The sequence below is a fragment of the Octopus sinensis genome, linkage group LG22, assembly GCF_006345805.1.
Source record: "Octopus sinensis linkage group LG22, ASM634580v1, whole genome shotgun sequence".
Taxonomy (NCBI): domain Eukaryota; kingdom Metazoa; phylum Mollusca; class Cephalopoda; order Octopoda; family Octopodidae; genus Octopus; species Octopus sinensis.
This window is the reverse complement of record NC_043018.1, coordinates 17,867,407-17,892,184: the sequence shown is the minus strand read 5'-3', so window position 1 is coordinate 17,892,184 and position 24,778 is coordinate 17,867,407. Positions and strand designations below refer to the sequence as shown.

Here is a 24,778-nt window from a genome sequence, read left to right as displayed (position 1 = left end):
GAGCTATTTTTAGCACTAGAGTTATCTACATAGTGGATAACTCTCTAATAATTTATATATATATATATATATATATATATTATATATATATATATATATATATATATATATATATATATATATATATATATATATATATATTATATATGAGGATAAAATCTATATAAGATTTATCAAGTAGCTAGCGTGGAAAACCAATTAATACAAAGTATATAATTTTTACCTTGCATTTTGTATTATATATATATATATATATATAGTTCGAATCGCACGTGTCTCGAGATGTGCTGAAGATTTTCTATTGTGGATATATTTGGGGTACTTAGTTCTTAGTGCTTGCTTTTTCCATGGGTATGAGTAAGTATTTTATTTATGTCTTACGTATTTATCGCTGAGGAGGAGAAAATTCTTATGAATTAACTCTGAAATTTGGACCAATACGGTAATAACGGAATTTTCTAGGAATTTCCATCGGCTTGTTTCGAAACGCATGTTAATTGTAATAAATTATAATGGTTATTGACAATTTGTCTATTTTCGGCATATTTGACATTAGAATTTTTTCTTTTGTCTTTATTTTATAAGGTATATATATAATTATTAATTATATATATAATTATTTGGACTTGGGGTAGATGTCTAGTAGTATGCCGATTAAAGCACTTTCACCGTTTAGGCTACATGATGTTATCTACGGTTGTGGCAAATTGTCAATGGAACTACAAGAATTCTGCAGTGTTTGTTGCGTTTATAAGGAATGGGGGGAAACAGAAAATGGAGTTAGCAAGAATCTTTATTCAACCCAACGTTCGTTTCGACGCATCCTGCGTCTGTCCTTTACGGGTGAGATATTGCACGGATAGTTGCGTTGCATCCATACTAACAGGTTGCATATCTGCATGTTTTAAATAAGATACTTCGTTTCATATACTGAATTTCACTTGGTATGTTGTGGTCACCTGTAGGATATTTGCTATACTGACTCGACTACAATATGCTTAGCAAAAATCTGTATGTATAGCAAAGTATCTTATACAAAACGTGTAACCTGACGAGATGCAACATGTTGTGTGTGATGATATTTACGAGTGAATGACTTCACAAGTGGAAAAATAAGGGGAGGTATTGCTTATCGTTATTATTGTTATTATACTCCATTTGCACAGGTTGTAAGAGGGCAGATGTAAAAATGAATACATATGTAAATGGACGGGAAACAATTATTGGATTGCTAAGGCATGATCTAAAATATACACACACATAGAGTGAGAAACAGAGAAAGAGAGGGAGGTAGATACATAGATAAACAGAGAGAGAGATAGAGAGAGATGCAATCATGCACATGCACATACACATACGGATATACATACATATATATGTCTGTGTGTGTGTGTGTGTGTGTGAACGAAAATCTGCGTGTATAGGTTTGTATCTGTCTATCTATCTCTTTTTTTTTTCCTCTTCGCCTTTTTTTCCCCTTTTTCTTGTTTTTTCATTTCTCTTTTCTTTTGTTCCTTTCCCTTTCTTTTTTTTCTTTTATTCTTTTTATTTTTTATTCTATTTTTTTCTTCTTTTTTTATTTTTTTTGTTCTTTTCTTCCCTTTTACGATCCCTCTTGATCGAAAACCTACGCCACCCCCTTTTTTTCATCCCTCAAAAGAAAAGCTCTACCTTGTAACTTGTCCCATCTATGTGCAGCCCTGTGTGGCCAATAAAGAAACTTATCTATCTATCTATCTATCTATCTATCTATCTATCTATCTATCTATCTATCTATCTATCTATCTATCTGTCTGTCTGTCTGTCTGTCTGTCTGTCTGTCTGTCTGTCTGTCTATCTATCTATCTATCTATCTATCTATCTATCTATCTATCTATCTATCTATCGATCCATCTATCTATTTATCTATGTATCTATCGATCTACATTTGTGTAGTAGTATACTTATTAATGATTTAGCTGTATAAATATGTCCTATGAGTGAATATTTAATTTTCGTTCCCTGAAGGCATCTCCTCATACTAATAGGGATTTCTAGCGTAGACTTATGGCGTCGTATCATTATATTCCACACATTATATACAATGACTTACATCTGAATATCTCCTCATTAAGGCTTTAGTTACATTTTTTCATGTTCATTTCCAACATCTTCTCCATCTGTTGCCGTTGTTGTTGTTGTTGTTGTCTTCTTCTTTTTGACTTCTTCGGAAGCAAATGCATTCGTATATTTTCTACATTCTTATACAAGACATCCATTCGTTGACACACATCATAGACTTGTAGCATTCTCCCGCGTGGGATGAAATATATGTATTCTCTTATTCATTTATTTGTTTCAACCATTTGACTGCATTTCATGCAACCCCATTTAATTGAACAATGCAATCATTACATCAATTTGAAATGTAGAGCAATCTTCAGCTGCATAAAGACATAGAATTTAATTGAATTAGAACAGATGGACACATTAGTATAATTATACCTAGAATCTCCAAGAGGTTAAGAAGATATACAAAGAACATGTTGTACCTACAACAGCATAGTCATAACTAAAATTTTCAAGGAGACACTGCCTCTCACTGATGTTTTTGCTTTTTCATGGGGTCCGTTTTAATTTATAGACTAGTTTATCAAATCCCTTGTATATTTAACGCTGAGAGAAACAGAGGGCAGTATTTGTTTGGGGGTAGTGTTGAGGGAGTAGACAGACATTCTGGATGGTATAATCATAAAAATCAAGATTTATTAGAAGCAATGTCATGAGGTTTAGTAAGGGAAAACTTAAAACAATGTGTTAGCTGATAATTAAGGGGTTGCCCACCAGCAGACTATTGATAATGAAACAGGGGTAGTCTTATCATTTAGTCTTATAGTTAAATACTTTAAAACAATGTCGCTATATTGAATACAGTTGAAGTTTAAGGCTATTCAAAAGATTATTCAGAAGAATATTGTAACAAAAGGATAGAAATTTATGAATACTTTTGAGTATATATCAAATTTGCAAATGATTTTGCATATAAAAATGCAAAGGTTGTTTTGTTTTTCCATTGCAAAATAGTATTTAGGCAGGCGTCATGGTGAGTTATTTAATGTAGCGAATTTTTACAACAAAGATAAATGTATATTCATGAAAGATACGCATGCAAATGCATTTGCAGATTTTTTCCTGTTTTGTGACCAAGGTTTCTCATTACATGTATTTCCCTATTTAACAAAAATTGTGATCACATCTCAACTTCTTGTTACAAGATTCTTTTTGGTTATATCCAAATTAGGAATACCATAAAAGAGATTATATGTTTTCCTTTCGGGGCACATTATTCATTTCTTAAGCACCATTTTTGAATGACGTATTTACCTGTTACAAGGAAACTGTTGACAGAGGTGTTCGTTTTCTTTTTCTAACAAAGATGTCAGCGGCCTTTCGGCCTTTTCTTTCTTTTATATTGTATCCTTATCCCTTCTTATTTATAAAACTAGACATGTTTTGTCATTTGCATAAGATTATTTCGAATTCTCCAATTATCTCTTTCATGCCTTCGTTTTCATAACTTGATGGAAATTCCAATTATAGATAATTAATAACAACATGAACACTCCATAACTTAACAGGCGAAATGTCCGGGCTCAAGGTGCATTCAAATTACACAGGATCGCGCAACAACTCACCAAAAAATCCTCAATGCAATCTGCAGCATATTGTTGCAAAATATCCTTACTGATGTGGATATATATTTTGACATCCAATACGTCATTCAGACATCGTGAGCAAGAATTGAATAATATGCCCTGAAAGGAAACCATATAATTTCATTTTCATCATTTCTTATAATGTTCATTTAAAATCTCTGACGTAACTGAGGTAAAAAAAAAGTTATAAACATAAATAGCGGGATTGACTTTATAGGGAAATATACCTTCATTCAGCTCCAGCGATTTTCTTAACGAGATCAAAATAAAATAAACTCAACCAGGCAGCCACGATTTGTAATCGAAAGTGAAGTCTTCCGCTCTTTATTAGAAACCATAGAAGCTTGTGCAAATTTGAATTAAATTGCCGACAGTACTTTGGGAAAGTACAATTTAAATACATTAAATACATCAAGTAAATACTTTGAGTGTGAATTTCTAAGAGGGTGAATCTATAATAATTGTATTGAACCTAATCTAAATTGGAATTTCCATCAAGTTATGAAAACGAAGGCATGAAAGAGATAATTGGAGAATTCGAAATAATCTTATGCAAATGACAAAACATGTCTAGTTTTATAAATAAGAAGGAAGAAGGATACAATATAAAAGAAAGAAAAGGCCGAAAGGCCGCTGACATCTTTGTTAGAAAAAGAAAACGAACACCTCTGTTTGTCAACAGTTTCCTTGTAACAGGTAAATACGTCATTCAAACATGGTGATTAAGAAATGAATAATATGCCCTGAAAGGAAAACATATAATCTCTTTTCATCATTTCTTATGATGTTCATTTAAAATCTCTGACGTAACTGAGGTAAAGAAAAATGCAAACATAAATAGCGGTATTGAATTTATAGGGAAAGATATCATCATTGCCTGTCAGAAAGTTAAACAAGGAGTAAAAGTCTCGGATCCTATTCAAAAACAATGCTGTTGTCAAGTTGTAACGCCGCTAGTTCTCCACACGCGTGTTTTATACTAGAAAGATTTTTCTCACACATTCTATGGTCAGACATTGAGTAGAAGTCACTATTAACTATTTTACCTCCTGGCAAACAAAATTCCAAACACTTTATAGAAATGATTTTATATGAAATTAATAGCGAACACGAAAATAAAGATCTTAACATAAATCAACAGAGTTTTGGAACATAAGATACTTCTTTAAGCACATATTCTGCAATATAGAATATATATTGTATTCTTTAATAAAAAGATATTATCTAGAGATATAGTTTCATGCTTCAGGAAGTTACACGGTCGAGTTGGTCGCACTATTCTATACAAGAAGCTATACGAAATATGTTAGAAAATGTAAATAAATTCCTGGCTCCTAAAATGCATGTGATAGTGCTGCGTGTTCACACCTGACAGAAGTTACTATATTCCCGAAAGAACTCTACTTGGACAAAACCTACAAAAGCAGCTCTTCATTTCATCCCAGTTCTAACATTAAACGGTTTGCGCCTACAAACATGAAATCAAACGTGAGTGAAAGTAAAGTAGACCATTTTGGTGAATGAGAGGAGGACAAAGCCTTTGTTCTCGTGAAAGTGTTTGAGGTCATAATCCAGTAATAAATGTTGGGAAGCACTGAATATACTCCATTGAAAATGAAATTGCTGTTGCTAAGAAAATGTGTCCCCAGATACAAGAAGCATTTTATGGTCAAACAATTATGATATAATTCTTGTTTTCGCTACTTTTCAAATCAGCTTCGACAGTGAAGCCATTATATTAATGCATGTCGACTTGTAAAGGTAAAAGAGAACATAACCAAAATTGAGACACCTGAAGTGATCGTTCACTGTTTAAATCAAATCTGATAGCTTGATTGGACGATTGGGAACGAGTAGTCGCAATATCAGGCCATACACATGTCAGGGCAACGTTACATCATTTACGCAATGTGCACCATGGACAAGAAAAGGTACTCTGACGACATAAAAATACCCAAAGTCTTCATTTGATAAAATAACCTTCACTGGTCTGAATCAAACCGCCACCCGTTCGCTCATCAAATTGTCTATAAATATTCAAATTGCATTCGTAGAAATATTTTAAATACTCGCAGAAGAACGACATTAATCTAGAATAAAGATGAGAAAGCGAAACTGAGCTTTAATCTGTGATCGTTGCTGGGCACTCCTACATTTACTGCCAAGGCATTTCCGTCTCTGGACATTTCCTCTCGAGGCTTTCTGACGAAGAAGCATGCATGAAATGCTATACACCCACTCTTTTTCGCACCTTATTCGGAGCACCAAGAAAATGCATTTCACGTGTACATCCTTTGATATTTCTTACTTTTCGATTTGCACACACACACACACACACACCACACACACACATATATATATATATATATATGCATATATATATATACATATATATATACATATATATATACACACACGCATATATATGTATGTATATATATATATATATATATGTACATATATATATACATATATATAAACACATATATATATACACACACACATATATATATGTATGTATATGTATATATATATAATATATATATATATGTACACGTATTTATATGTGTGTGTCTATGAGTTTGTGTATGTGCATATAAATTTGGAGCCAACGTTCTTGGCTTCATAAGATTATATGAGCGTAACATACACGGCAGTTTGTAAGGAATCAATTTCGAACAAAGACAAGCGCGCGCACTCACACACACACACACACACACACACTCAGATTGCAGCTGACATCCATTTTAATATAATAAAAATTGAAGTATATATTCAGTATTAAATTCCCAAATCGTATGTCCTCATTCCAACTCTCCCAGTATTGTACTATAAGTTAGATAAATTAATTGCATAACCTTCACCCGCCACTTTATATTCATGACTTATTTTGCGTATATGGAGTCTTGTGTCTATATTGATTTCAATATGGCTACTGCTGTTTTGATTAATGTTTCAACTTTGACTAAAAGCCTGTAGGTATCTCAAATATTTATACAATCTTTTATATGGATTTAAATTTCATCTTCAGTTACGAGTATTTGTATAGCAAAGAATTCCAGTACCATTGCCAGGTACTGCACCAATAAGATTAATATTGAATGGAGTTTATTCCGTTTCAAGGGTTGGTTCCGTTTCAACGTGGCGCCAACAGAGAATATATTCATATATTCTTGCACAGTTCTCCGAGCAACGTGGATGGATCTTTAGTGGATGGACCTTAAACCAATGCTTTTGTCATTGGAACTAAAGGCAAATTATGTTGTACAATTGAAGTCCATAAGTATACAACACAAAATTTTAAAATTTAATTCGAAGTTTAATCATGTGAAAATCTCAAACAGAACTGCAGCTGTTTATATATATATTTTTTTCAGTCGTTGGACTGCGGCCATGCTGGGGCAACGTCTCGAAGAATTTTTAGTTGAACTTATTGACCCCTATAATTATTTCCTTTTTACACCTGTTTTATTTTTAAACGGTTTCTTTTGCTTAACCGCTACGTTACGGAGACATAAAGACACCAGCGCCGCTGGTCCAGCGGTAAGGGCGAAGAAACACGGGCATAAAGACACAGACACACACACACACACACACACACATATACATACACACACACACACACACACACACACACACACATATATATATATATATATATATATACAATAATATGTTACATTACTCGATAGTCAAGATAAAACTTTTGTTATCTTACCGTTTTACCAATATATATATATCCAAATAAGCAAGAAGAATTACACTACCGTGGATATCCTTGTTGCGTATTTTGATTATAATCACCCCCATTTGATTTATAAGGATAAATACCATACCAAATTCTGGTGCCTTTAACTTTAGTATCATATTCATCTGAATCTAAATTTTGCTGAACTTATATATATATAATATATTTGTGGTGGGCTTATTTCTGTTTCCGTCTACTAAATCCACTCAGAATACTTCGGTTGACCCGACACCATAGTAGAAGGAGCCTTCTTAAGGCGCCATGCAGTGGGATTGATTCTGGAACCATATGGTTGGGAAGCGAACTTCTTACCACGCAGCCATACCAGCATATTATATGCCCTGCATCATCATAAATTCTGCAGTTAGATCTACAGTACAGTTTATAGACGAGTCCTATTTTACATTAATGCTGACAAACAGTCGGAGTAAAACATTTCAAATGACTGAAACAATACAATACTGTTACGTGAGGTTTAGATACGACTAGCAGCATAGCCCGGCGTTGCCCGGGTATGTAAGAGCCCCTAGTAGGCAACGACTAATCCTAATCTAGTCCTTTCCCTCTAGGGAACGAAGGCGCATGTGTAGGTTGCAATGTCTTCTCTTCACTCGAATACGATGTTCCTAGCTGTCCCTTTGGGCGATAAAAAGGTCGAGTTGTGTCCCCTAGACAGAAAATGTGTTGCATATAAAAAGCTTAGATTCTCGGCCCCATGTCGAATTTATCGAATTTTTTTCAGAACTGGTGGAACTTTTCAAACTTTTCGCTGCGTTAGTTTTGAATTATGACATTGGGCTATGTGTGTGTCAAGTTTCATCAGAATCGGTTGAAAGCCGTGGTCAGGGTGAGGGTACAACCTGACAGGCACACAGACACGCAGACAGACAAACTGCCGTTTATATAGAGAGAGATTAACTACATTTAAAAAAAAAATCAATTATTTTGTCCTTTGTCTGTTTTAGTTCCTCTCTTCCTAGAACTACGAATAATTGTGAACTGAACTCATATATATATATCAGAAATCTAGTTTAATTGAATTTAGTTGCGAATCTTCAGAATGCTTTTAAAATATCATACGCACAGTTGGTTTATTAATTCCCCACTCATGTTACTAACAAAGCTTTGATATTTTGTTCCGACATTGTAGTTTTGTCAATGAAAATATATTCTTTTTACCAACCCTGTTCAAACGGGATACGTACTACGAATTAAATTTGGCAAAAACCAAATATTTGTATTTGATTCTAAATCCATTACGGAAAAGCGGTTTAAACTAAAAATCACCGACCTCTATTGGTACCACGGATTGGTTTCATCCAACACAATTTTTGCACGGACCGGGAAATTATGAGCATAACAAAACACGATGCAATGCATAATACATAACTTAATTATTACATACTAGCAGTATCGCCCGGCGTTGCTCGGGTTTGTAAGGGAAATAACTATATAAGCATTTTTAGAGATGTTTAGTATAATAGCCATCTCAATATGGCTAACCACAAGGGGGGGGGGTTACTGTAGCTTTTTACGTTCTGAGATTTAATAATAAACTTTTAGAGAGTTACTTCCCTTATATATGCCAAAAATGCATTAAAAATGGGAAAAATTTATGGTAATTTTTTTTAAATCGTAGACTCATTGTAGACGCGCGCTAATACCCAGAAGGGCTCGATATGAATCACGACTATAATATACCCGGTTTTGGTTAAACTGCACCGCAAAATGTGGGAGTAGTTAGGAATCTAAATCATAGGAGACAGACAGCACACAACCTCACTTTTATATATAAAGATGTAGTATGTATGTAATGCAAAAACACCCGGCAGACTGCAATAGTCAATAAATTAAGAATGAAAATTAATACGAGCATATTATTAATGTAATACATATAAAATGCAAAACTACGTTTGCACATTGCCGTAGACAATGAAAGAAAAAAACATTTTTTAACAAAATATATTCTTTCTATGCATCCCTGTGGTTTGGGACTGCTTGTATGGAAAATATATTGTCTTAAGGAGGGGATTGAATTGAATCAACTAATGCTGCTCTTTCGAGGGGATGGCCTTACTGTTGTACCCTAAAAATGCCGGATTATTATAACGCTCACTTCGGTATACAGTATACTTAGTAAGAATAGTAGAGACACGACTATTTCTGACCTCCTACTACGTACTCTGGCACTTCAGGTACTTCTCTTTACTTATAGTGACTAGGTTATTCCATTCGTCGTGTTGTAGGAGTGTACCATTATTACTAATTCTCTACAACACATTTTAATGTTAAATATGAGTGTCCATGGTGATGGCCACGGAAGTAACATAGTTGCTGTGACGTATTACTGCTCAGAAAGTCGATAAACAAGACTAGCTTGTCATGTGACCTTTAAGTAACACCAGTCTCTGTTAGTTCACACCAATTCGTCATAAAAGTAGAGGGACATATTGGACATTGTAGTCCTAGTTCACAACTAGACGATAATATCGATGGTTGCGGTTGGAATGGTTCGATAGAGGCTGACCTCACAACAACAACGATGCATAACCAACTCTGACCTTGTATCAACAACAACAATAGCAACAACAATAACGACAACGACAACAACAACAACAATAAGAGCAATCAATGTATCCTCTTCTATTTTTTTCAGTCATTTGACTGCGGCCATGCTGAAGCACCGACTTCAGTCGAGCAAATCGACCCCCAGAACTTATTCTTTGTAGGCCCAGTACTTATTCTATCGGTCTCTTTTGCCGAACCGCTAGGTGACGGGGACATAAACACTCCAGCATCGGTTGTCAAGCGATGTGTTGGGGGGACAAATACAAACACAGAAACAACACACACACACACGCACACACACACACACACACACACATACACACACACATATATATATATATATACACGACGGGCTTCTTTCAGTTTCCGTCTACCAAATCCACTCACAAGGCTTTGGTCGGCCCTTGGCTATATAATAGAAGACACTTGCCCAAGTTGCCACGCAGTGGGACTGAACCCGGAACCATGTGGTTCGTAAGCAAGCTGCTTACCACACAGCCACTCCTACGCCTGCTTAAATAACAGTTAAATCTCCTTCACGTCGCATCCAACCGACGATGAAGAGGAAGGACATATTCTAAATAGAGTGGATGATAAAACAGACAGGCTTGTTCCGGATGTAATGCTTCTGATTAACGTCTACACCATTAGTTCCAGTCTAGAGACCCCCAGAACAACAACAACAAGAATAACAACAACAAACCCCATCGGTTTTCAGCTGATTGTCCGAAACCGTGTTGCTTGCTTTTCTTTTATTTTATTGTAAATTTAGTGTTAATGTTAAATATTGGTTGTCGTGGTAACGGAAGACTTAGAAAGGAAAAGTGTTGTAGCAGCGGCAGAAAAAAAAGCAGCGATCGCAAAACTACTACTACTACTACTACTACTACTACTACTACTACTACTACTACTACTACTACTACTGCTACTACTAGTACTGCTGCTGCTACCACTGCTACTGCTGCTTCTGCTGCTGTTGCCGCAGCTACTACTACTACTACTACTACTACTACTAGTACTACTGCCGCTGCTGCTACTACTACTACTACTACGACTACTACTACTACAGCTGCTGCTGCTGCTGCTACTACTACTAATACTACTACTACTACTACTACTACTACTACTACTACTACTACTACTACTACTACTACTACTACGACTACGACTACTACTACTACTAGCAGCAACAGAAGTAACAGTAATAGTATATTCTAAAGTACAATTTGTGCAAATTATGAGAAAAATCCACAGGCCACCGAATGAACGCAAGTAAATTACTGGTAATTATTTTGTCATCTTCAGGTTAAGCTCATGCTATTCAGACTGAAGTGATTTGAGTAAAAGATGATTTGTTTTTGAAACGAAGTTGCATTACTAACCGATCGATTGAGGAAGAAGTTGTTATCTAGTTTCTGGTGAAATTTTTGATCGTATAACATCCTTAATTTACTAGTGCAGTTCTTCCTTTGAAAAGTGAAGGATCTTTGGAGATCTCTTACTTCTAATACATTAGTATGATATATTTAAGAGATGCCAACCGGATTAAAAATAGAATCTAATTCCGTCGTTTATTGTCGTCTCAATCTCATATATATAACAGCCTTATAAATCTCGTTTATTCTCGTTTATAGCAGCCCTTTTTAGAGTAAAAGTAATTATATTTCTTGAAGGTTAATTGATCTCCCCTTTAGTGTCAATATCAAATGTGAAATATTTTTATGTGAGAGAATACTTGTATATATTCCTGCAACTAGCAAACTCTTACAAGAATTTAAAATCGATTGATTTACTTCCTCAACCATTTTTTTATTGGCTCTTACCCAGAGAAGACTTTGGCATTTATATTTACTAAATAAATTCCGACAGTATTGTGAAAATGTGTTTATTTTAAGTGAAAGACATTTAACATTTCTTCAAGACGAATTTTACAGATAAAGCAAAGACAGAAAGGAAGCATGGAAGAATCACCAAACCATATTCGATTGAGTGATGAAAATAATTCCTTGCACTATTTTGATATTTGCTGAAGTTAGCTTCTTTTTATATATGTGAAGTTGATGTGAAATACAGAAAGTAATATATATGTCACACCCCACTGATCTGCCAATTCAGACATTGTCCTCGATATAAAACAAATGTTTCGATGTTTCTATGAAGCCCACCATTGCTCATATGCGCAAGAAATTTCATTCTTGACAGGTCACCCCATTTTAATTGTTGATGAGGCTTCAATGATTCTCTTTCGAACATTTCCCATCACATCTCTGTATCTTTTCACGAATGATCTCTTATTCCCCACTCAACATTTTCCGAGACGGATTCTAGAAAGGCGACATAAGATACTGCCTGGGGGAAATAAGAAAGCTATTTTTTGAAAGCTAGCTGATCTAAATGTCGGTTTTCCTTTGACGAATATATTTTCTTGCTAAAGGAGTATTTTAAAAAAATCGATAAGTAGCAGGCAATAGGGAGGTGTTTAAAGCGTGAAGTGACAGTGATTAGGGGGTTTGATGTTATTGCTGGTTGGAGATTCAAGGTTTCCTATTGGAAACCATCTAATTTTTTTTTAAGAATTTATAATTACGTTGAGGTAGTTATTATCCAGTAGCAGGTAACATTATGGGAATTAATATCGGTAATTCGGTGTTGATTTCTGCTGAAAACGGTTTGCATCGTTCATTTCAGTAACGTTTTGGTGAAATATTCCTTTATATGTATTGTCTTGTACATTTAGAAAACATTCTTCAACTTATTAGGTAGTCTTGCCGTAGTCGACAAGTTCAGCTCTCATCAGATACACTTATGATGAAAAATTTACAATCTATGAACATTCTGCTCGGTATTTTCCCCCAGCCAACTGGTGCGGGACCTGCCACAAGGTGTCTTCCACCTTGCAGCTGCTGAATTGAATGAGAATAAAGCTCTAGTTAGACGAATAAAACCAGTGACGCTTCAAAATGTTATTCAAAATGTTTAGCGGTCAGACAATTATGATACACTGTAACGTGTACCTTAGCGATAGGTGTGTTATAGCAACATTTACAGAAACCTTTTCTACCTACAATCACACTACAAACATGTATATTATATATATATATATATATTATATATATATATATATATATATAATATTTTAATCTTCGGATTCTTTTTATGTGCTAGACCACTGGTTTTAATTGACTAATATCAATTTCTACCCTTATTTTTAAATATGAAATATATGTTCTCAAACCGATAAATTGACTGCTGCTAATTATTGGCTGCAGGATAGTTTTTCGATTATCAGCACGCCAAAAGTAGAGTCATTCGAAAGATACATCCGAACGTAATAGGTTGTACTTTTTGCATGCGGGACTCCGGTACCGTTTTTCATCTAGTACAGCATATTATGCTCATAACAAACTACGCTGATGAAGCTACAGATATCCTTGTGATATTAATAGCTGAAACTGCAGTACGTAGGTAATTATTCCACTTAGTATTTTTCTTTTGTCTCATCCATTGCTTTAGGTCGTGCTGAATTTTATTTTTATTTGAGAACATAATCCTTGTGGAGAATGGCGATTTGACGTCTATATCTAGCATGTTGACTGTCCACCTTTTCGTGTTCAGTCCTTAATTGGTATATAAAATATTTTAATCTTCGGATTCTTTTTAATGTGCTAGACCACTGGTTTTAATTGACTAATATCAATTTCTACCCTTAATTTAAATATATATATATATATAATATATATAATATATATAATACATACACGCATATATCATATTCCATACATACATAAATATATATCTATATATCTATATAAATATGCGTGTGCGTGTGTGTATGTGTGTGTCTCTATATCTATCTATCTACCTACCTATAAATAAATATATATATGTATATATATAGATGTACACACACACATACATACATACATACATATATATATATATATATATATATATACAGAGAAAGAGAAAGAGAGAGAGAGAGAGAGAGAGAGAGAGATGTGAAGCCCCAACACAGTAAAACTTGGAAGTTTTTGTCAAACTTTGGGAAAATTAACTTTGTATTCGTCTTAAATGCATTCCGTTGTCTTCCGTTCCAGATATCGATTTGCAATTTTGATGTATGGTCGTATACAAAAGACATATTATATCTGAGTGCATGAATACTACACATATTCTGCTTAATATAAAAAAAAGTGGTGGAGTGTCTGCTATATATTCATTTCGTAATGGTCAAGTGACTACAGAAGGTTCATGATTTATGAAAGATTTTAGTAGTTTATTGGAAGATCGAAAAAGAACGCGTTTGTTTTTGCCATAAAACTTTTATTCTGTTTGGAAGGAATCCATTCAGCGCTGCTGACACTAGAGGTAGAAATAGTTATATATCGGGGAAATATATATGGAAAAAAAATGTTATGAACACGTATTATATATTGCCAAAATTTTAGAATAGAATATTTTCTCACTAAATTTTTCAGTAGGTTTTAATGTATCGACGCATTATATACACACACACACACACACACACACACACACACACACACACATATATATATTATATATATATATATATATATATACGTATGTATATATATAAATATATATATATATATATACATATATATACATATATGTATATATGCATATATATATATGTATATATACATATACACATACACGTATGTATGTATATATGTATATGTGTGTATGCGTTGTGTATATATACTCATATTTCATATATTACTTTAAATGTACGTAAGTGTAATTTATTTTCTATAGTTCAAAAGATGTATTTGTATTTGACGATGGAAACACTTCTGATCTCTCTCTCTCTCTCTCTCTCTCTCTCTCTCATCACTCTCTTTCTCTTTAATCTACAAGCTGTGATCTACTTCGTCACCTGAACTGTTAAATATATGAGCCGAAGGCATCTCAGGTCACATTGTACTCACTGAAATAATAATAAAAAATAATTGGAACAATTTAGGTTTAGCAATTCATTGTCATGATTTAAAATGGCAGAAAAGTTCTGGACGAACAGTGATCGCAGCGTTACGCTGCTGAACCGAGACGTAAACGTTAATTGCTTTGACCTCAATATAAATCTAAGTAGTTTCGTTTCTCATGGATTAAGTATTTTATCTTCAAATATAACGTAATACCAGTAGCAGATTGCTGCCAATCAACCACTTGAGCTTTTCAATATAGAGTTAAAAAGAAACGTTAATTAAGCTATTTGTCAAATGTACGAATCATAAAGCAATTATCTCTCATATTCCTGTGATTGTTTTTAAGGTAAGAACTAAGGGAAGAACGGCATTCTCACGTCATTTCTTTTCTTGTAATATATCAAGAAAATAGAGTTTTATCTCACGTTACGTAAAATATAGGATTGTAGTGATAAGATATCTGTATGAATTAGTGAGTGATCATGAAGCCGCACTAAAACTATGTTATAATCCTTTGACGCTTTGAAGCTATGTACCATATACTGTAGGAATTTTACCAAACACAGAATATAAATTTACCAAACAAAGAATATAATTCTATAAAATATAAAAGTGTCTTGATAAATTTCTCCATTGTACAAAACATTATATAAATATAAATAAAATAAATAAAAAGATGGAAGTCTGCTGAACATCTTATTAAAATTTAATTGAAATAGATTGGAAAACGAGATGTGTCTGTACGTCATACCTGATAATCTGTAATTATCTGTATTAAGATATCTTCTCAAGAGCGAAGCAAGTAACGAGTTATTAATGCGTTTTCAAAGCTCTGAAGCATGTCATCGTTTCGACACCAGCGTGCAGCAATAAACTACGTACCTACTGCTACAGACAATACTACAGAGAACGATTTCAACAGACAATGCATTGCTTGATTGAATGAGGTTGTTGGAGGTGCGTATGTATCTTAAAGCACGTCTGTTTGGCTACAATGTATGTCAGAGCATAACTGTTTGTATATGTGTTCCGTGTGTTTATATGTGTGTATGTTGTTCTGTTATTGTGAAACTTGCACACATACAATCTATCTATCTATCTATCTATCTATCTATCTATCTATCTATCTATCTATCTATCTATCTATCTATCTATATATCTATCTATCTATCTATCTATCTATCTATCTATCTATCTATCTATCTATCTATCTATCTATCTATCTATCTATATATGTGTGTGTGTGTGTGTGTGTGTGTGTGTGTGAGTGCGTGCGTGCATGTATTTTATATCCACTGGCCGGAAACCTTTCGTCACACACCTGTGACCTCTCCGGCGACACTTAACGTTTCCATGTGTATGTATGTATACATATATATATATATATATATATATATATATATATGTATGTGTGTGTGTGTGTGTATGTTTATATATATATATATCTTTCTATTTATTTATGTATCTATCTACATATCTATCTATATACATACACGCACACACACACATACACCCAGCTCTAACTTGCTGAGTTTATATTCATATATCATTATAAAAGGCTGTTCTTTATAACTACTCTTTAGTTAAATATTTTTCAGCAACATCCATTTGCTGGGGCTTCACTGGGTGGAATACGATTAAGTCCATCGATAAAATAGTTTCATTAAGAATCCTCACACTTTCCGTTGCGTCGTTGCTTTTATTGAACTCATAAAGCAAAATATGCCGAATATGCTTCTTTGTCACTTCCATTATAGCTTTGAAAAATAGCACTAAGAATACTGACGAGGTAAAATTACTACTTTCTTTTATAGCAAGTTGATGCAGATAGTTTATCCCATACCCCTCCGACTTCTAGTTCATGCGACTGAAACAAGCGCATTATTTATGGGATGACCCAATATCTATCAATAAATAAATAGATAAACTGATAGCTATATGCCAATCAACAATAAACCGTAACGTCAATTATAAAGCACACACACACACATACATACACAACTATACGCATATATATGATTTCACATACATATGTACATACTAGCTGTTAGACCCAGCGTCGCTCGTATTTTCCGTGTTGAAGCCCACATCTGACCTTCTATTGAATTAGCATTTTTTAGAGAGTATTCTATCGATCTCGTAATTTTGCGTGAAAAATGAAAAAGGTGCAGGAAAAATAACATCTTTATGGGTATTTCTATTCAAACGCCCGATTGAGTTCACAAAAATCGATGCCAACTCAGCATTATCGAGTTTTCAGAAAATTCCGGGTTTATTTGAACTTCTCGGCATTGGTTGGACAGTGTGGAAGGAGTTAGGGTAACCCCAAACCACAGACAGACAGACACAATTACACATCTATTTATATAGATGTATGCACATATCTGTATATATGCCTGCACCCTCATATATGTATATATAAATGCATATCTATATGTAAGTGTGTTAGAAATGTTCCACTTTCACATTTCTGTAAACTATGGTTGGAAGATTTTCAAAGATAAATTTAAACATAGATTCGTCTCATTATCAATTCAGTCGCTCATTACACCATTGCATTATTTCCACCACTGAACTCAATCCAGACGCTCACTCAACCATTCATTATCCCCGTCCAGCCATTCATTAATCCCGTTCAACCATTCATTAAAGTGTTAGCTAAGTATATCCTAATATAATTTAATGGTTAGTCAAGTACATTTTGAAACAAGCAGTGCTAGTGTTAATCATATCAGTATAAGACCTTCTAAACTTTCCCATTTGTTAATAGAATATTTGAAAATATAATTTATTTACGCATATTTACATCCACTTGTATAAATATTAATGCGAATGAATCAGCCCTTCTTTCCTTCCTTGTTTCATTTCCGAACATAATGTAACATATATCTATTTTTACAATTTCAGAAATGCTCGTCGCCAAATAAAATTTATTCATCAGTAAAATCAATGTTTATTAATATACATGACACATTAAGGTAAGTGAACATTGCCATCCATATCTTAATATATTATTATTTTATTTCATTTTATTTTTGTAGTGTGCTAAACTGTAAACACGAACTTAAAATACTAATTACAAATGTTCGTAGACATAAACGGCGCAGGAGTGGCTGTGTGGTAGGTAGCTTGCTAAACAACCACATGGTTCCGGGTTCAGTCCCACTGCGTGGCATCTTGGGCAAGTGTCTTCTGCTATAGCCCCGGGCCGACCAATGCCTTGTGAGTGGATTTGGTAGACGGAAACTGAAAGAAGCCTATCGTATATATGTATATATATATATACTGTATATATATATGTATGTGTGTGTGTTTGTGTTTGTCCCCCTAGCATTGCTTGACAACCGATGCTGGTGTGTTTACGTCCCCGTCACTTAGCGGTTCGGCAAAAGAGACCGATATAATAAGTACTGGGGTTACAAAGAATAAGTCCCGGGGTCGATTTGCTCGACTAAAGGCGGTGCTCCAGCATGGCCGCAGTCAAATGACTGAAACAAGAATAAAAAGGGTACAAAAGAGTAAAAGAGGGTGGTGGAGTCTATTTTATAAGAAGGGTTGAATCAATTTACTGTGCAGGACAATTTAATCAAATTACACACACGCACACACACACATACTGACACACACATCCATGTGTTTGTGCGTTCGTGTGTATGATAATTATTATGTTTGAAGGTATTGTATCAGCGCAAATTGTATTGTTCCGCTGTTTGTTCCGAATGTTCGTGCAAATGGTGTGCACTTGAAACAACTTAGAATCGAAACCAGGTTACTGTTAAGACACATATTGAGTCAATGCCTTTGGATCCAGACCTCACTTATTGAAATAGCTGAAATAACAGAATTCAAGACAGATATATATTTCTTTACTGTCCACTAGAGGCTAAACATAGAGGGGACAAACGGATTAAATCGATTACATCGACCCCAGTGCGAAACTGGTACTTTATTTATCGACCCCGAAATAATAAAAGGCAAAGTCGACCTCGGCGGAATTTGAACTCAGAACGTAACGACAGACGAAATACCGCTAAGCATTCCGCCCGGCGTGCTAACGTTTCTGCCAGCCCGCCGCCTGATTCAAGACAGATATAATTAATGTAAATATAGGATTATTTCACTTGACGTTTCTATCAAGAATTACTGCGTAATGTTCCTTATTTAGGTTTCCTTAATTATGCATACTAGCGGCCATTTAACTATCAGTTGTCCACGAAGATGCCGTCTTTTGTTTTCCTTCCTTCTCAGTCTCTTTAAATGTAGTACTCTTCTCATTTTGTTTGCTAACCGGTGTCAATTCCAAAGTCACTAGTCTAAATAGTTTAGATTTAAGAAGAATATAGAATCAGAATTAATAATGGTAAACATTGATGAGATTCCAGCACAGAAATTTAGTTATTTTGGAGCAATATGGAATTCACCGTTAAATACTAATACTCACGAGCCCTCTCTTGCCCTGGGTGATAGAACTTGTCATGGGCTCAAGTTATGGGTCAGATGGCAGCAAATTGCCTTGAAGCAAGGAGTTTAAATTTAGAGTAGCCCACAGACAAGTGTCACATAGTCCCACCTGTGTGTTGGTGCGCCTAAATATCAACCCTGTATAAGGTTTACACAGGTCTTTTTCTCAAAAGCAGGCTTGGAAGGACAGGAGACGATCAGATTATATCTATTTCTTTACTGCCAACAAGGAGCTAAACATAAAGGGGTCAAACAAGGACCGACAAACGGATTAAGTCGATTACAACGACTCCAATGCGTAACTGGTACTTAATTTATCGACCCCGAAAGGATGAAAGGCATAGTGAACCTCGGCGGAATTTGAACTCAGAACGTAACGGCAGACGAAATATGGCTGCGCATTTCGCCCGGCGTGTAAACGTTTCTGCCAGCTCGCCGCCTTAATTATTATACCGCAAAAGCAGAAGACAAAGGGAAGACATTGTAGTATGTTCCCGAAGATAAATAATGTGGTCTCTGACTTGGATATGGAGGTCTATTTTGCTGTGATGTGGAGGCATGGCACATGAAGGTGGGGTAGAGAAGGAGAGTATTTTAGTGTGTTTGTGCATTTGTGTGTGTGTGTGTGCCTGTTTTCATAAATATATGTATATCTGTCTCTGTCTGTCTCCCTATATACAGAGTGAGAGAGAGGTAAATATATATGTAGAGAGATGTCACTTTATACAAAATGTTTATTTCTGTTCTCATTCCTGATTTCATATGTTTCACGAGTAAATATAATTTTGTCTCGAGCTACAATTGAATAAGGACGGGTAACATGCTAGATTAGATCAACTTCACAACATCACTTCATCTGGGTTAAGCTAGGCTTGTAGTTTCTGAATGAAAAGTGTATATATCAGTCAATTGAGAATATTTTACAATCGTTCTTCGTATTAGTAAAATAACAATTAGAACATGAATAAGCTACATAATCACTCGCGAAAAACAAAATGTAAAATTGTAGATTTGCACCTATGAACGGCCATGATAAAATCGGGGATTATGGGAAAATATTTTCAAAGATGTGTCGATCATGTATCTATTGATTGTAGGCTTACCTTATCAATGACGATTCGTGTCTTATCAAGTGAAAAATATAGAAGCAAACAGATAAAAAAATATAGTAACAAACAAATACATAAAGTTAGAAGATACACGCTCAAGAATAAATACTGACAATAAACGAACGTAAAATATAAGATTTAAGAAGGAGGGAAAACAAGAAGCACAAAATAAAGAGTAAATATAACAAAACAAAAATAAGAAAATATCAATAAATAAAACGGAAAGTTCTCAATCCAAGTTTTCTGAGAAAACACAAATATACGCTTATCATTTTACATATAGACATATATGGACTCTGTCTCTCTCTCACAATACATACATACATACATACATACATGCACATATATATATATATACAGAGAGAGAGAGAGAAGAGAGAGAGAGAGAGAGAGAGAGAGAGAGAGAGATATGGCGTTCATGATCACATACCGATACACATATGGCCTTTAATCTTCTTGAAGATAAGGTGACTGTTTTGAACTTTTAGCCTCTCTGACACATTTTATCTGTCGATAAATGTTTTCTAATTCTTTTTTAAAGAAAAAGAGAGTAACTTGTACATACGCGCACGCATCCGCTTAAAAACCTATTTATCACAGTTTTAAAACTTGAATATGAGTCACTCGCACACGCGCGCAAACACACATATGTATACATGCATGTATGTATATATGAGCGTATGTATATATATGTATATACTCTTTTACTCTTTTACTCTTTTACTTGTTTCAGTCATTTGACTGCGGCCATGCTGGAGCACCGCCTTTAATCGAGCAACTCGACCCCGGGACTTATTCTTTTGTAAGCCCAGTACTTATTCTATCGGTCTCTTTTGCCGAACCGCTATGTAACGGGGACATAAACACACCAGCATCGGTTGTCAAGCAATGCTAGGGGGACACAAACAAATACACACACGCGCATATATATATATATATATATACATATATACGACGGGCTTCTTTCAGTTTCCGTCTACCAAATCCACTCACAAGGCTTTGGTCGGCCCGAGGCTATAGTAGAAGACACTTGCCCAAGGTGCCACGCAGTGGGACTGAACCCGGAACCATGTGATTGGTAAACAAGCTACTACCACACAGGCACTCCTGTATATGTATATCTATATATATTTGTTTGTATAATATATATAATATATATTATATATATTATATATATATATAATATATAATATATACCTATATAAATACATACATACATACATATCAATACATCTAAATATATATATATATATATATATTAATATATATACCCAACGTATTATTTTTCCATTTCTGTGCATGCATGTGTGATTGTGCACGCTCGCTTAGACATACCATCTTAGCGGAAATGATTATAAATGTGCCTTCTTCCTCATGGTTTATTTACACGAGAGATCTTCGATCCAAAACATAAGAAAGCCAAAAAATAGAACAAACAAGCAAATCAAAGAACAATATCGATATCAGTTAACCTGGTTACCATATATATGTCGACATCAGGAACCACTTCTCTCTTGCAATGGAGACAGTAATGGCGGCCCCCATTTGCAATATCTGTGTTAGCATCGGATTTATTGGAAAGAATATGTCTGGCCGTACGAGGTTCTCATCACGACAACTCATTCGTGTATTAGAATAGGACTGAATTAGATTGCCCATGTTCAGTCCACTACAGGACAAGGAGGCTTAGCGGTATTTCGTCCGTCCATTTGTTCTGAGTTTAAATTCCACAGAAGCCGACTTTGCTTTCCATTCTTTCGGGGTCGATCAAATACGTACAAGTTGAGCACTGGGGCTGATGTACTCTACTTAACTACATTCCTCTGCCAGGCCATTGTCAAGCCAGCGTGGAGGCCATTTACAAGCCAGAAGAGGACCATAAAAAGATACAGCGATAAATACGTTTATAATCGGACATGCGATGTGTATGTGCATGTGAGTTTCTTTTTCTTGAAACACAAATTTAAAAAAAAATCCTGTCTTTCTCCTATGCCTGCTGCTGTCAAGTGACCAACGCCCAGTCCCCCTTTTTCTTTTTTTCTCAGAGCTGAGAATTCGCAAATTCTCTATCTCTCCGTCCTCCATCCTTCAAGACATTTTCTAACCATTACCCATTATTCTCGTCTGCTTGACCCTCAAGGCCGTCTTTTGTTCGACTGGTCTAAATCACACTCTGTGTGTCAGTCGATAGCGGGAGAACAAATATAGACACACACACACACACACACACTCACACCACACACACAAACACACACAGATTAGATATATATATATATATACACGACGAACTAGTTTCCGCCCAACAAATCCATTATATATATATGTAAATGTAAAAAAATACAAACTGGGACAAGAACGTGGAACATTTAGAAGACGATACAAAAAACACGGACGGGACATTCGAAGCCTTCAATCTTCAGTCAAGAACCGGATCATCTTCGCAAATTCGGCTATATATATATATATATATATATATATTTATAATTATTTATATATATATGCATATATATACACATGTGTGTGTGTGTTTGTGTGTATGCATGTGCATACATGCGAACAGAAACGAAACATAGACTGAAGATTTTCATGTATATTTAAGTAAAAAAATAAATTGATATTTACATTCATAGATCAAACGTACACAGAATACAACCGACATATACATATCAGTACGTGTGTTTGTGCGCATGCGTCGGAAATTCGGGTTAATTGTGGTAATGTATCTTGACACACATCGCTTGAAAGATAGTGAGAATTCCATAGCTGACCTCCAAGAAGTTCTGCAAAAAAAGGCTTCTGTACATCTTCCTTTATTTAGATTTTGTATCTGCTACTTAAAAACAACCGTAGATAACGTGGGAGGCTGCAGGTGGCGATGTATTACCAAATATAGCAACCACCGACACTCAATCCAAGTTTTTCACATCCTCTCCGTTTTTAATCTATCTAGGAGTAAAGATGTGTATGTATGTATGTATGTATGTATGTATGTATCTATCTATCTAAATACATACATACATATATATATATATATATATATATATATATATATATATATATAACAATTGAGGGTAAATTAATTAGAGTTCAGTATGTGGCAAAGTAATTTATTTTACTAAGCCCTTTTATATAATGTAATATATATATATATATATATATATAATATATATATATATATATATATGTATAATATTATATTATATATATATATTATTAAATTATTAATTATATATCTTATATATGTATATACACACAACCATACATATATATATATATATTATATATATATATATATATATATATTATAATATAATATATAAGACGGTCGTATTTTATCTAAGTGTCATTCCGTTTCTCCATTTGAAAAATAGCTCTGATGTGAAAAGAGTCCTTATATGGTTTTGTCGATAATTTCAGTAAATCGTTATTATATTTTGTATTTACAACAATAGATATGCATCGTCTGCAATTGACATTTCCTTACCGAACACAATACCATCAAACACACACACACACACACACGCACACACACACACGGATACACGAACTCTTATTCTTTCCATTTTTCTATTCCTTCCTTACAAACATCGTTTACTTTGCAGAAAATACCATTTCGTGTGTTTTTGTTTCTTTTTTTTATGTAAGCCTGAAAATTTATTTAGGAAATGGTTTTACTATTTTTTGACTGAGCATATCGTCAAATCTTTCAGATAACGGACGTGGGTATTTATCTCCATAGCATCACGAATTCTTTTAGTCATTTACTAACTTTATTCACTGAACTGGAGAAACGCTACTTCTTTCGGAATAGTCGATATCTATTGTTAAGGAATTTCATCTACCCTACTGCTTTTACAGACAACGAGAAATATATATATATATCTTTCACTATATATACACATGGCCTGCTCGCTTAGCCAGCGGGGTGGCGTCATTCGAAGGCTAAAACAATGCGAACGCATTGTGACCAGCGATATGTAACAACATCTGATGGTCTGGTCGGTCACGTGATGACGTGATATATACACATATATTTATACATACATACATACATACATAAATGCAGCATACATACATACATGCATACATACATACATACATACATACATACATGCATACATACATACATACAAGCATACATGCATACATGCATTCATACATACATACATACATCCGTACATACATACATGCATACATGCATTCATACATACATACATACATGCATACATACATGCCTACATGCATACA

At 34.5% G+C, this 24,778-nt stretch overlaps 1 protein-coding gene across 2 annotated transcripts in view; it reads left to right on the top strand.

Moving 5' to 3' along the window:
* The first annotated feature begins 17,855 nt into the window (after nt 1-17,855).
* LOC115223199 (neuropeptide Y receptor type 2-like) overlaps nt 17,856-24,778 on the top strand; it is a 162,973-nt gene continuing 156,050 nt past the window's right edge. Inside the window, exon 1 of one of the 2 annotated variants that reach the window (XM_029793656.2) lies at nt 17,856-17,938. The gene's annotated coding sequence lies outside the window, so the exon portion shown is untranslated. The remainder of the gene's footprint in view (nt 17,939-24,778) is intronic. The other variant, XM_036512167.1, reaches the window with a different exon arrangement.